The 9,418-nt window shown below is 40.7% G+C and overlaps 1 pseudogene; it reads left to right on the forward strand.

Annotated features, from left to right (window-relative positions):
• The first annotated feature begins 7,832 nt into the window (after window positions 1-7,832).
• Window positions 7,833-8,309, forward strand: LOC102861466 (annotated as a pseudogene).
• The last annotated feature ends 1,109 nt before the right edge of the window (window positions 8,310-9,418 follow it).

Here is a 9,418-nt window from a genome sequence, read left to right on the forward strand (position 1 = left end):
CAGCGCAGGAGGGGAAGACCCTCTATAAGGTGGATTGATTCAGTGACTGGGGTAATCGGAATGGGTGTGTCAGAGACAATGCGATTGGCACAGGATAGAGTAGGGTTTAGGGCTGCGGTGCATAGGGTCGCTATAAGTCGCCAACGACTCGATGGTACATAACAACAACAACAACAAAGACATTTGACTGTGTGGTTCATAAATTATGCCTGACATTGAAAAGAATGAGAATCCCAGAACACTTAATTGTGCTCATGAGAAACCTAGACCAAGCGGCTGTTGTCTGAACAGACCAAGGGAACATTGTTGTTGTTATGTGTTATGTGTTATTTTGTTGTTGTTGTTATTTGTCATTGAGTCGCTTGTGTACAAGAGCCCTAAGCCTTGCTCTATCCCGTGCCAACCTCACCGTCTCAAACACACCTACTCCCACTACCCAATCACTGAATCGATCAATCTCGTTAAGGGTCTTCCTCTCCTGCGCCATCCCTCCACTCTCTCAAACATGATGTGCCTCTACAAGGACTGATCTCTCCTTGCAACATGCCCAAAGTACATCAGACGAAGCTTCAGAATCATTGCCTCCAAGGAGCAGCCCAGCTTCACCCTCTCCAGGATAAACCTGTTTGTTCTCCTAGCAGTCCATGGTATATTCAACACTCTTCCCTAGCACCACAGCACAAAGGCATCGATTCTCTTCCTTGTCATCCCTAATCACTGTTCAGCACTCTGATGCATAGCACACAATTGCAAAGACTATAGCCTGGATCAAGTGCACCTTAGACTCCAGCCTGATGTCGTTGCTCTTCAGTACTCTGGAGAGGTCCCTGACAGCTGACTTTCCCAGAGCAATTCGTCTCTTGATTTCCTGGCTGCTGGTACCAAGAGTGTTGACTGTGGAGCCAAGCAAACTAAAACTGTTAATTATCTCAATCTCTTCACCATCCATATTGATGCTGCCAATTGGCCCAGTGGTGAGAATCTGCATGGTTTAAAATTAAGAAAGGTGTGTATCAGGATTGTAAAAACTCTGCATACCTATTCAATCTGAATGCTTAGTAAATCATTCGAGAAACTGGACTCTATGAAAAATAATGTGGCATCAGGATCAGAGGAAGGCTCATCAACAACCTACATTATGCAGATGATACAACCTTGTTTTTTGAAAGTGAGGAGGACATGAAGTGCTTGCTGTAGAAGACTAAGGACTACAGCCTTCAACATCAAGAAAACAAAAGTTTTCACCCCTAGACTGATAATCATGATAGATGGATGGATAAAAGATAATTACTAGACTGATGATAATCATGATAGATGGATAAAAGATTGAAATTGTCAATAATCACATCTTGCTTAGATCCAGTCAGTAATTGGGAGATTAGGAGACGTATTGCATTAGGAAAGTCTGCAGTCAGAGACCTCTCCAAACTACTGAGGAGCAATGATGTCAGTTTGAAGACAAAAGTGTGCTCGATTGAGGCCATGGTCTTTTCAATCACTTGTTATGTATCTTGTACCTGAACAACAAATAAGGATGACAAAAGAATTGATGCCTTTGAGCTGTGGTGTTGGAGAAGAGTACTGAATATACATACCATGGACTGTCAAAAGAACAAATAGATATGTCTTGGAGAAAGTACAGTCAAAGTGCTCGGAGGCAAAAATGACAAGCTCTGTTTCACATACTTTGGGCTTGCTGCTTCAAGTGCATATCCTTGAAGAGGGATATCATGCTTGAAAAGTTAGAGAGTGAGCAAAAGAGAGGAACAACCAAGTGGACTGATGCAGTAACTACAACTCAAGTGTGTCAGAGATGATGAGGTTGTCACAGAATAGGACAGGGTCCAGACCTAGGATCCTGTGTGTTGTACTTTATTTGATGGCACCTACAAGAACAACTTTGGGTTTGTTTTTTTGTAACATTCGCTCTGTTACAAGAAATAAGACTTTCAGGCCACATGCAGCAACACTCAGGTCACACAGAATGTAGTGAGTATTTCTAGGGCCTCACAGAATGTGGACAAGCATAGGGTTACTTAGGTTCTGGATATTTCAGAAGCCAAAAACACTGGGGAGTGGACACTATTGTAACTGCACACACTAGAGAATGACCACTCTTGTTGGAGTCACACTGACTGGAGTGTGGACACTTCTAGGATCAGATTGACATATTATTGCAGTCAACCAGACCATAGTGTGGACATTCCCATGGTCAAACAGACTTGGATGATAATAATCTGAGGTCAGTGTGACTCTTGGGGTTCATTCAGACTGGAATGTGAGTAGCCCTGGGATGCTGGAATGACACAAAATGGGATGTAGCTAAGGTATGAACAACTGTGAGGTCACATAAAGTGTGAGTACTGCTGAGACCATAGAGATGAAGACTTGGACATTGGACACTCATGGAGTCACTCCAACTGTGATTTCGACAATACTAAGTTCACATAGACAGAAGTTTGAACTCTCCAAGGGTCACAAAGATGAAGATTTGGATATTCTTGAGGTCACACACACTGGGATACGGACATTCCACATCACACACAGTGGTGTGAATAGTCACAGTGTCACACATATTGGCAAGAGGACACTCCTGGGGTCACATAGCTTGTAAGAAGGTGAAGATGCTGTTTTGTTATATGCTGTTGAGTCACTTGTGACTCATAGGGACCCTAGTTACAACAGCTCTGAACCCTGCTTTATCTTAAGCCAATCTCATTGTCTCTGACACACCTACTTCCATTACCCCAGTCACTGAAATTCATCCAAGGTCTTCCTATTTGCGCTACCCCTCCACCCTTCCATGCATGATATCCCTCACCAAGACCTGGTCTTTTCTTGCAACATGCCCAAAGTATGTCAGATGAAGCTTCAAATTCCTTGCTTCTAAGGATCAGCTTGGTTTCACCCTCTCAAGGGAAAGATTTTAATAATACCTACACTACGCACATGACAGACTGGCTGTGAAATCTAAGCTTCCCTTTTTTACTCCATTAGGACCCTAGAACAAGTTTTTTCAGAGATATTGCTGAAACTGAGGAAGACCTGAAGCGCTTGCTGTAGAGGGTCAAGGACTGCAGCCTTCAGTATGGATTGAGGCTCAATGTCAAGAAGACAAACATTCTCACCACTGGACCAATTGGCAGCATCAGGATGGATGATGGAGATTATTGACAGCTTTAGTTTGCTGGGCTCTACAGTCAACACTCTTGGCACCAGTAGCCAGGAAATTAAAAGGCGTATTGCCATGGGAAAGTCTGCTGTTAGGGACCTCTCCAAAGTACTGAAGAGCAATGGTGTCTCTCTGGAGACTAAGGTGCATCTGATACAGGCCATGGTCTTTGCAATCACTTGTTCTGCATCAGAGAGTTGGACAATGACTAAGGAGGATAGAAGGAGAATTGATGCCTTTGAGCTGTGGTGCTGGAGAAGAGTATTGAGAGTATCATGGACTGCTAGGAAAACAAACAGATTCATCCTGGAAAGGGTTAAACCAGGCTGCTCCTTGGAGGCAAGGATTCTGAGGCTCTATCTAACATATTTTGGACATGTTGTAAGGAGAGACCGGTCCTTGGAGAAGGACATCATGCTTGGTGGGGTGGAGGGACAGCACAGGAGGGGAAGAACCTCTATGAGGTGGATTGATTCAGTGACTGGGGTAATCGGGATGGGAGTGTGAGAGACAGTGCGATTGGCACAGGACAGAGCAGAGTTTAGGGCTGTTGTACATAGATAGGGTCGCTATGAGTCGCAAGTGACTCAACGGCACATAACAACAACAACACTGAGAACTCAGGAGGAAGAGAAACAGTTGAAATATATCACTTGGAAAGATTTCAGTGCCTGTAACGTTGGAATTTTCATTTCTATTCAGAGTTGATCTTATTGTATCTGAAAAGTGGAGATCATTTGGTTCCTGCTCCCTTTACTAGGGTATTTTGAGAATGATATTAGGTTCTCAGGGTCTGACTGGGCACAAATGTCTAAGGGGAACTATTTAATCTGTTGTTGTTAGGTGCCATCAAGTCAAGTCATAGCAACCCTATGAAGGAAATACTTGAACCCCTTCCTATTAAGTGCCATCCTCATCATTTTTTACATACTTGAGCCCACTGCTGCAGTCATTGTTTTGTTTACAGGGTTTTTAAAAAAATATTATTGGTTTGCACATAATCATTCAAACACATTGTGTCTTGTACGTGTATTTTGTGTTTTATATAATCATTGGTATACACTATATTTTATATACTTAATCACCATTGCTCTATACCTTTTATCATCCCATCTTTTCAAGCCCCCCATTAAACTTTTCCCATTACTTCATCTCTCTCCACTTAGTAACCTCTGTTGTCCTAGTGATTTTCCCCTGAGGGAAGCCGAATATCAAATCTAACATTAATAATAAAGAAAATGAAATTATATATCAGGCTATAAGGGAGGTTTAACACAAGCTGAAGGTCACCTTGTGGCACTAAGGCATTCCCTAAGAGTCAACATTGTTCTTAGTTTGTATTAACTGAATCCCTCCCTCCTGAGATAAGCATAAAAAGGAACTTGGCCTTATCTGCAAAAGACTTCACCATTATCCTTTGTTTTTGTTTTGTACTTCCTTATGATTTTACTTTGTTTACCTTCCTCATAAGTCTCAATAAATACACAGAGAGGCATGGCCTGAGGCCTTCAGTCAGGAGAACTGCTGGCCCCTGGTTTTCATGCTCTCTGTTCTATATCATTCCTGGTAGTCTGTCTCATTATTAATAATTCCAAAAATACTTTACCCTCGGTCTGCAACATTCTGGAGCCCGAACCAGGGACAAGATGGTGGTTTCTCTTTGCATAAGGTTGTGGTCTTCCTCTTTCTTTTTCTCTTTTTCAAGAAGACACCAGGAACTGAAATGGAATTTGCTCAGGGGAAGTGAAACTTTCGGGAAAATTAAAGACAGGGTCATGAGAAAATCCCCACTCCTTGGAAGTTAAGGACAGAAAAATTTCATGAGGATTCTCTCACCCCTCAAAGGACAAAGTTGAGAGAAGAATTAGAAAATACTTCATGGGAAGTTTCCCACACTCTGTCTGAAGTAAACGGTTTAAAAGGTCAGAGATAGAAGTTAAAAAAGGAGTCCTCTGAAGCTCAGTATATTACGTTACTTAAAGAATTACTTAAGAGCTCAGAGGTAAAAGTAAGAGAAAAGTCATTTTTTGCAGTTGTTTCAGTATGTGCACAAACAGTGTCACCAGTTTAAATCAGTAAATAAAGCACAGGTAAATTTAAAAATTTGGCAAAATGTGCAAGTTTTACGAAAAGCACATTAAAAAAGAGGACAGACTCCTATTAACTTTTGGCCAGTAAGAGCTTCGAAATGAATAGTAAAAAAGTCTGTGCAGGATTATACTAATAACCAAAGAAATTGCAAAGAAAGATGGCTGAATGTTTGCATGAATCTGAATTAAGTAATGTTACATTAAAAGAAGTTAAAACTGAAGGGGAGAAACAGCCTTTGTCACTTTTGGAAAGAGCTTATCAAAAGGGAGATGTGATTCTTGTTTCGGTTTGGTTACTACATGCTTTGATCTCATTGGCTTTAAAACAATTACGGTCTGAAGAAGAGATATCTGAAAAATTAAAAGAAAAAAACCTCTTCAGAAGAGAGTGATAGTGAATCTGATATAAAGGAGGATGAATTTCCTCCACCTCCAACTCCAGAGGAATTGAGTGATATAATCCAGGATGATAGTCCTTATGAGAAATTAAGTAAACAAGTGTTGGAACTTTCTAATAAAATAGACAAATTAGGTTCTTGTAATGAGATGTATTACCAAAGTGAAAATACAGCTCCATCAGCAGCAACTGTTCCAGACTCTATGTTATTTAATGATATGAATCATGCTCCGGTGGGAGTGACTACTTTTAAGAAGCCTTTAACAGCTATGTTCAGGGTATTGCAACAGGCAAAGCAAGATAATTTCTCTAATTGGGGGACAGGAGCTTCTGTATTTCCAGTAACGATTCAGGACGTGCCTCCTGATCAAGAATATCCCCAAGGGTATCAATTGTATCAACACCAGTCATTATCTTATAAGACTATTAAAGAATTAAAGCAAGCCATATTTGCTTATAGTATGCATTCTACCTATGTAAGAGGCATACTATAAGGATTAGCTACAGAATTTCGATTAATTCCTTATGATTGGGAGTCCATGGTCAGGACAGTTTTGGAATCTGGAGCATATTTACAGTTTAGAACTTGATGGACTGATGAAGCTGCAAATATGGAAAGGATTAATTTATCTAGAAATCCTGTTAATATTACTGCTGATCAATTGTTGGGGAGAGGTCAATGGCTTGGAGTACGAGCTCAGTTACAATATGATGCTGTGATTGTACGAATAAGGCTTTGCTGTATGCAAGCCTGGGATAAAGTAGAAATTTCAGGGAAGGGAGATCAATCCTTTATCAGAACAACACAATCTGAAAATGAAAAATATACCAATTTTCTATCTAGATTAAAGGATGCAATTGATAGAGCAGTATCCCAACCTGAGGTTCATGAGCTTTTGTTTAAAACTTTAGCATATGAAAATGCTAATGCAGAATGTCAAAAGGCTGTTATACCATTGAAGACTCAGAATACTTCCCTAGATGAATATATACGTGCTTGTATGGACATTGGAACTATTTCTTATCAAGCCAATGTGTTAGCAACTGCTTTAAAAAGAACTTTAAATTTGTCTCAAACTAAATGTTACAATTGTGGAAAATTAGGACATTTGAAAAGAGATTGTCAGAAAGAAAGAAGGGAGAGTAGAGATGTAAAGAAAAAATACACGCCTTCAGGGCTCTGTAGAAAATGTGGGAAAGGATATCATTGGACTAATGAATGTAAATCTTTATTGTAACATTACAAATTCCCACCATTTCAACTCCAGAAAAAAATAAGATGCTGAATAGAAAGAAAAATGGGATTGTTAGTTTTCAAAAACCTAAATTTAATCTTTCAAAAAAAAGATTAAGACATCCAAATTTATAATGAGGGCCACTGTTCCTCATGCTCTCTCCTTGACTTGGCTAACATAAAAAAAACCAATTTGGGTGGAGCAGTGGGCCCTAACTAGAGAAAAATTAGAAGGTTTAGAACAATTAGGTCAAGAACAATATTTAGCAGGTCATATTAAACCACTAGTCCTTGCAACTTTGCAGTGTTTATAATAAAACAGGAAATCAGGTAAAGGGACTAATTGGATACTATCAATTAAGAGGAGTTACACAGGTTATACTAATGGTAAAGATAATAAAGTAGTTAAAACTGACTTCTAATCAACAGGCTGAATTATATGCTATTATTATGTTATTGCAGAACAAGCTGTAATAGGGCTAATTTGACTTTACAAACTATGTTGAAAAAACAGAAGGGGGGAGATGCGATGGGACGAATATCATCTCCTCAAACTATTTTACAAAAAGCCTTATTTAGTTTAAATTTTTTAAATGCTAATGAACAAGGGGAAACTCCAGCTGAAAGACATTGTATATAATAATCCTCTAAAGAATTGAATCAGCCTATATATTATAAGGAACCTCTAACTAATTAATGGGTAAATGGATTTGTTATTAAGTGGGGGCGAGGATTTGCTTATATCTCTACAGGCACAGAAACACTGTGGCTGCTCTCCAGAAACGTGAAACCTTGAGATGAGTTGAAAGAGGCCAAACTTTGACGAGGACGAAGCTGCAGAATGATAGATAATACCAGCTATTGAGCATATATTTATAATACTCCAATGTTAAAAGTTGTTTATTGGGGTGCTCTGGGAGCTTCGGCAACGGTGCAGACATGGCCAAGTACAAGAACCACACCACACACAAACAGTCCCGAAAATGGCACAGAAATGGTATCAAGAAACCAAGATCACAACGATATGAGTCTCTTAAGGGGGTAGACCCCAAATTCCTGAGGAACACGCACTTTGCCAAGAAGCACAACAAGGTGAAGAAGATGCAGGCCAACAATGCCAAGGCCATGGATGAACATGCTGAGGCTGTGAAGGCTCTTGTCAAGCCCAAAGAGGTCAAGCCCAGGATGCCAAGGGGTGTCAACCGCAAGTTCAGCCGACTCACCTACATCGCCCATCCCAGGCTTGTGAAGCATGCTCGGGCCCGCATTGCCAAGGGGCTCAGGCTTTAATGGCCAAAATCCAAAGCCAAGGCTGACAGTAAGGCCGAAACTCCAGCAAAGTCCTCAACTCAGGCGCCAGCCAAGGCCTCAAGCCAGGCTCCTAAAGGTGCCCAGGCCCCTGCAAAGGCTCCATAATTGAGTTCTCCATCTGAGGACAGAAGGACTGGTGTGACCCCCTGGGCTGCTGCCATCTACATGGGGCTGGTGTCCTCCTGTGCTATTAAATCCTAAGGCAGGAGAAAAAAAAAAGTTGTTCATTGGCTTTTTAAAGTTTTGGTTAATAACATCTCTCTCTAGTAGATGTTTCAAGGGTATAGTTTTCATGAAAATACCAGTAACAACTTCAGATTATCCTTATATTCCTCCCTGTCACTTGCTTCCCTTATCTTTCTTAGAGAATGGATACATTGGAGACAATGTTGAGAAGAGCAAAGATGAGTTTTAATTAATACTTCCTATGGAAGCGTCATTGACTGGAGCCTTGTTGGTTCGGCTCGTCAGCATAGAAACATGAAAAATTTAAGTTAGAGTAAGGAAGGCAATGGATTTATAACTGCTCATGCTAATAACACTATATCATGGCATGGAGGAGGAATAGTGGAACTGTATCCACATTTACAGTGCTTTTTGTACCAAAAACATTTATGAAAAATAGGAACTGCATTTGAACATGTGTCCCTTTGGATTGGAACTTATTCGCACAATCATATTGATAGTATGATTAGCCTTAAACTTAAAAGATTATATGGTTCAAAATTATTTGTTATGTTGTTGTTGTTGTTATGTGCCTTTGAGTTGCTTGCGACTTATAGCGACCCTATTTCCAACAGCCCTAAAGCCTGCTCTATCCTGTGCCAATCGCACTGCCTCTGACACACCCATCCCGATTACCCCAGTCACTGAATCAATCCACCTCATAGAGGTTCTTCCCCTCTTGCGCCATCCCTCCACCTCCCAAGCATGATATCCCTTTCCAAGGACCTCTCTCCCTCCTTACTACATGTCCAAAGTATGTCAGACGAAGCCCCAGAATCCTTGCCTACAAGGAGCAGCATGGTTTAACCCTCTCCAGGATGAATCTGTTTGTTTTCTTGGCAGTCCGTGGTACATTCAACACTCTTCTCCAGCACCACAGCTCAAAGGCATCAATTCTCCTTCTAGCCTTCCTAGTCATTGTCCAACTCTCTGATGCATAACAAGTGATTGCAAAGACCATAGCCTGTATCAGATGCACTTAATCTCCA

Source organism: Elephantulus edwardii, unplaced genomic scaffold (genome assembly GCF_000299155.1).
Source record: "Elephantulus edwardii isolate Elephantulus edwardi_28Jun2011 unplaced genomic scaffold, EleEdw1.0 scaffold00587, whole genome shotgun sequence".
NCBI lineage: Eukaryota > Metazoa > Chordata > Mammalia > Macroscelidea > Macroscelididae > Elephantulus > Elephantulus edwardii.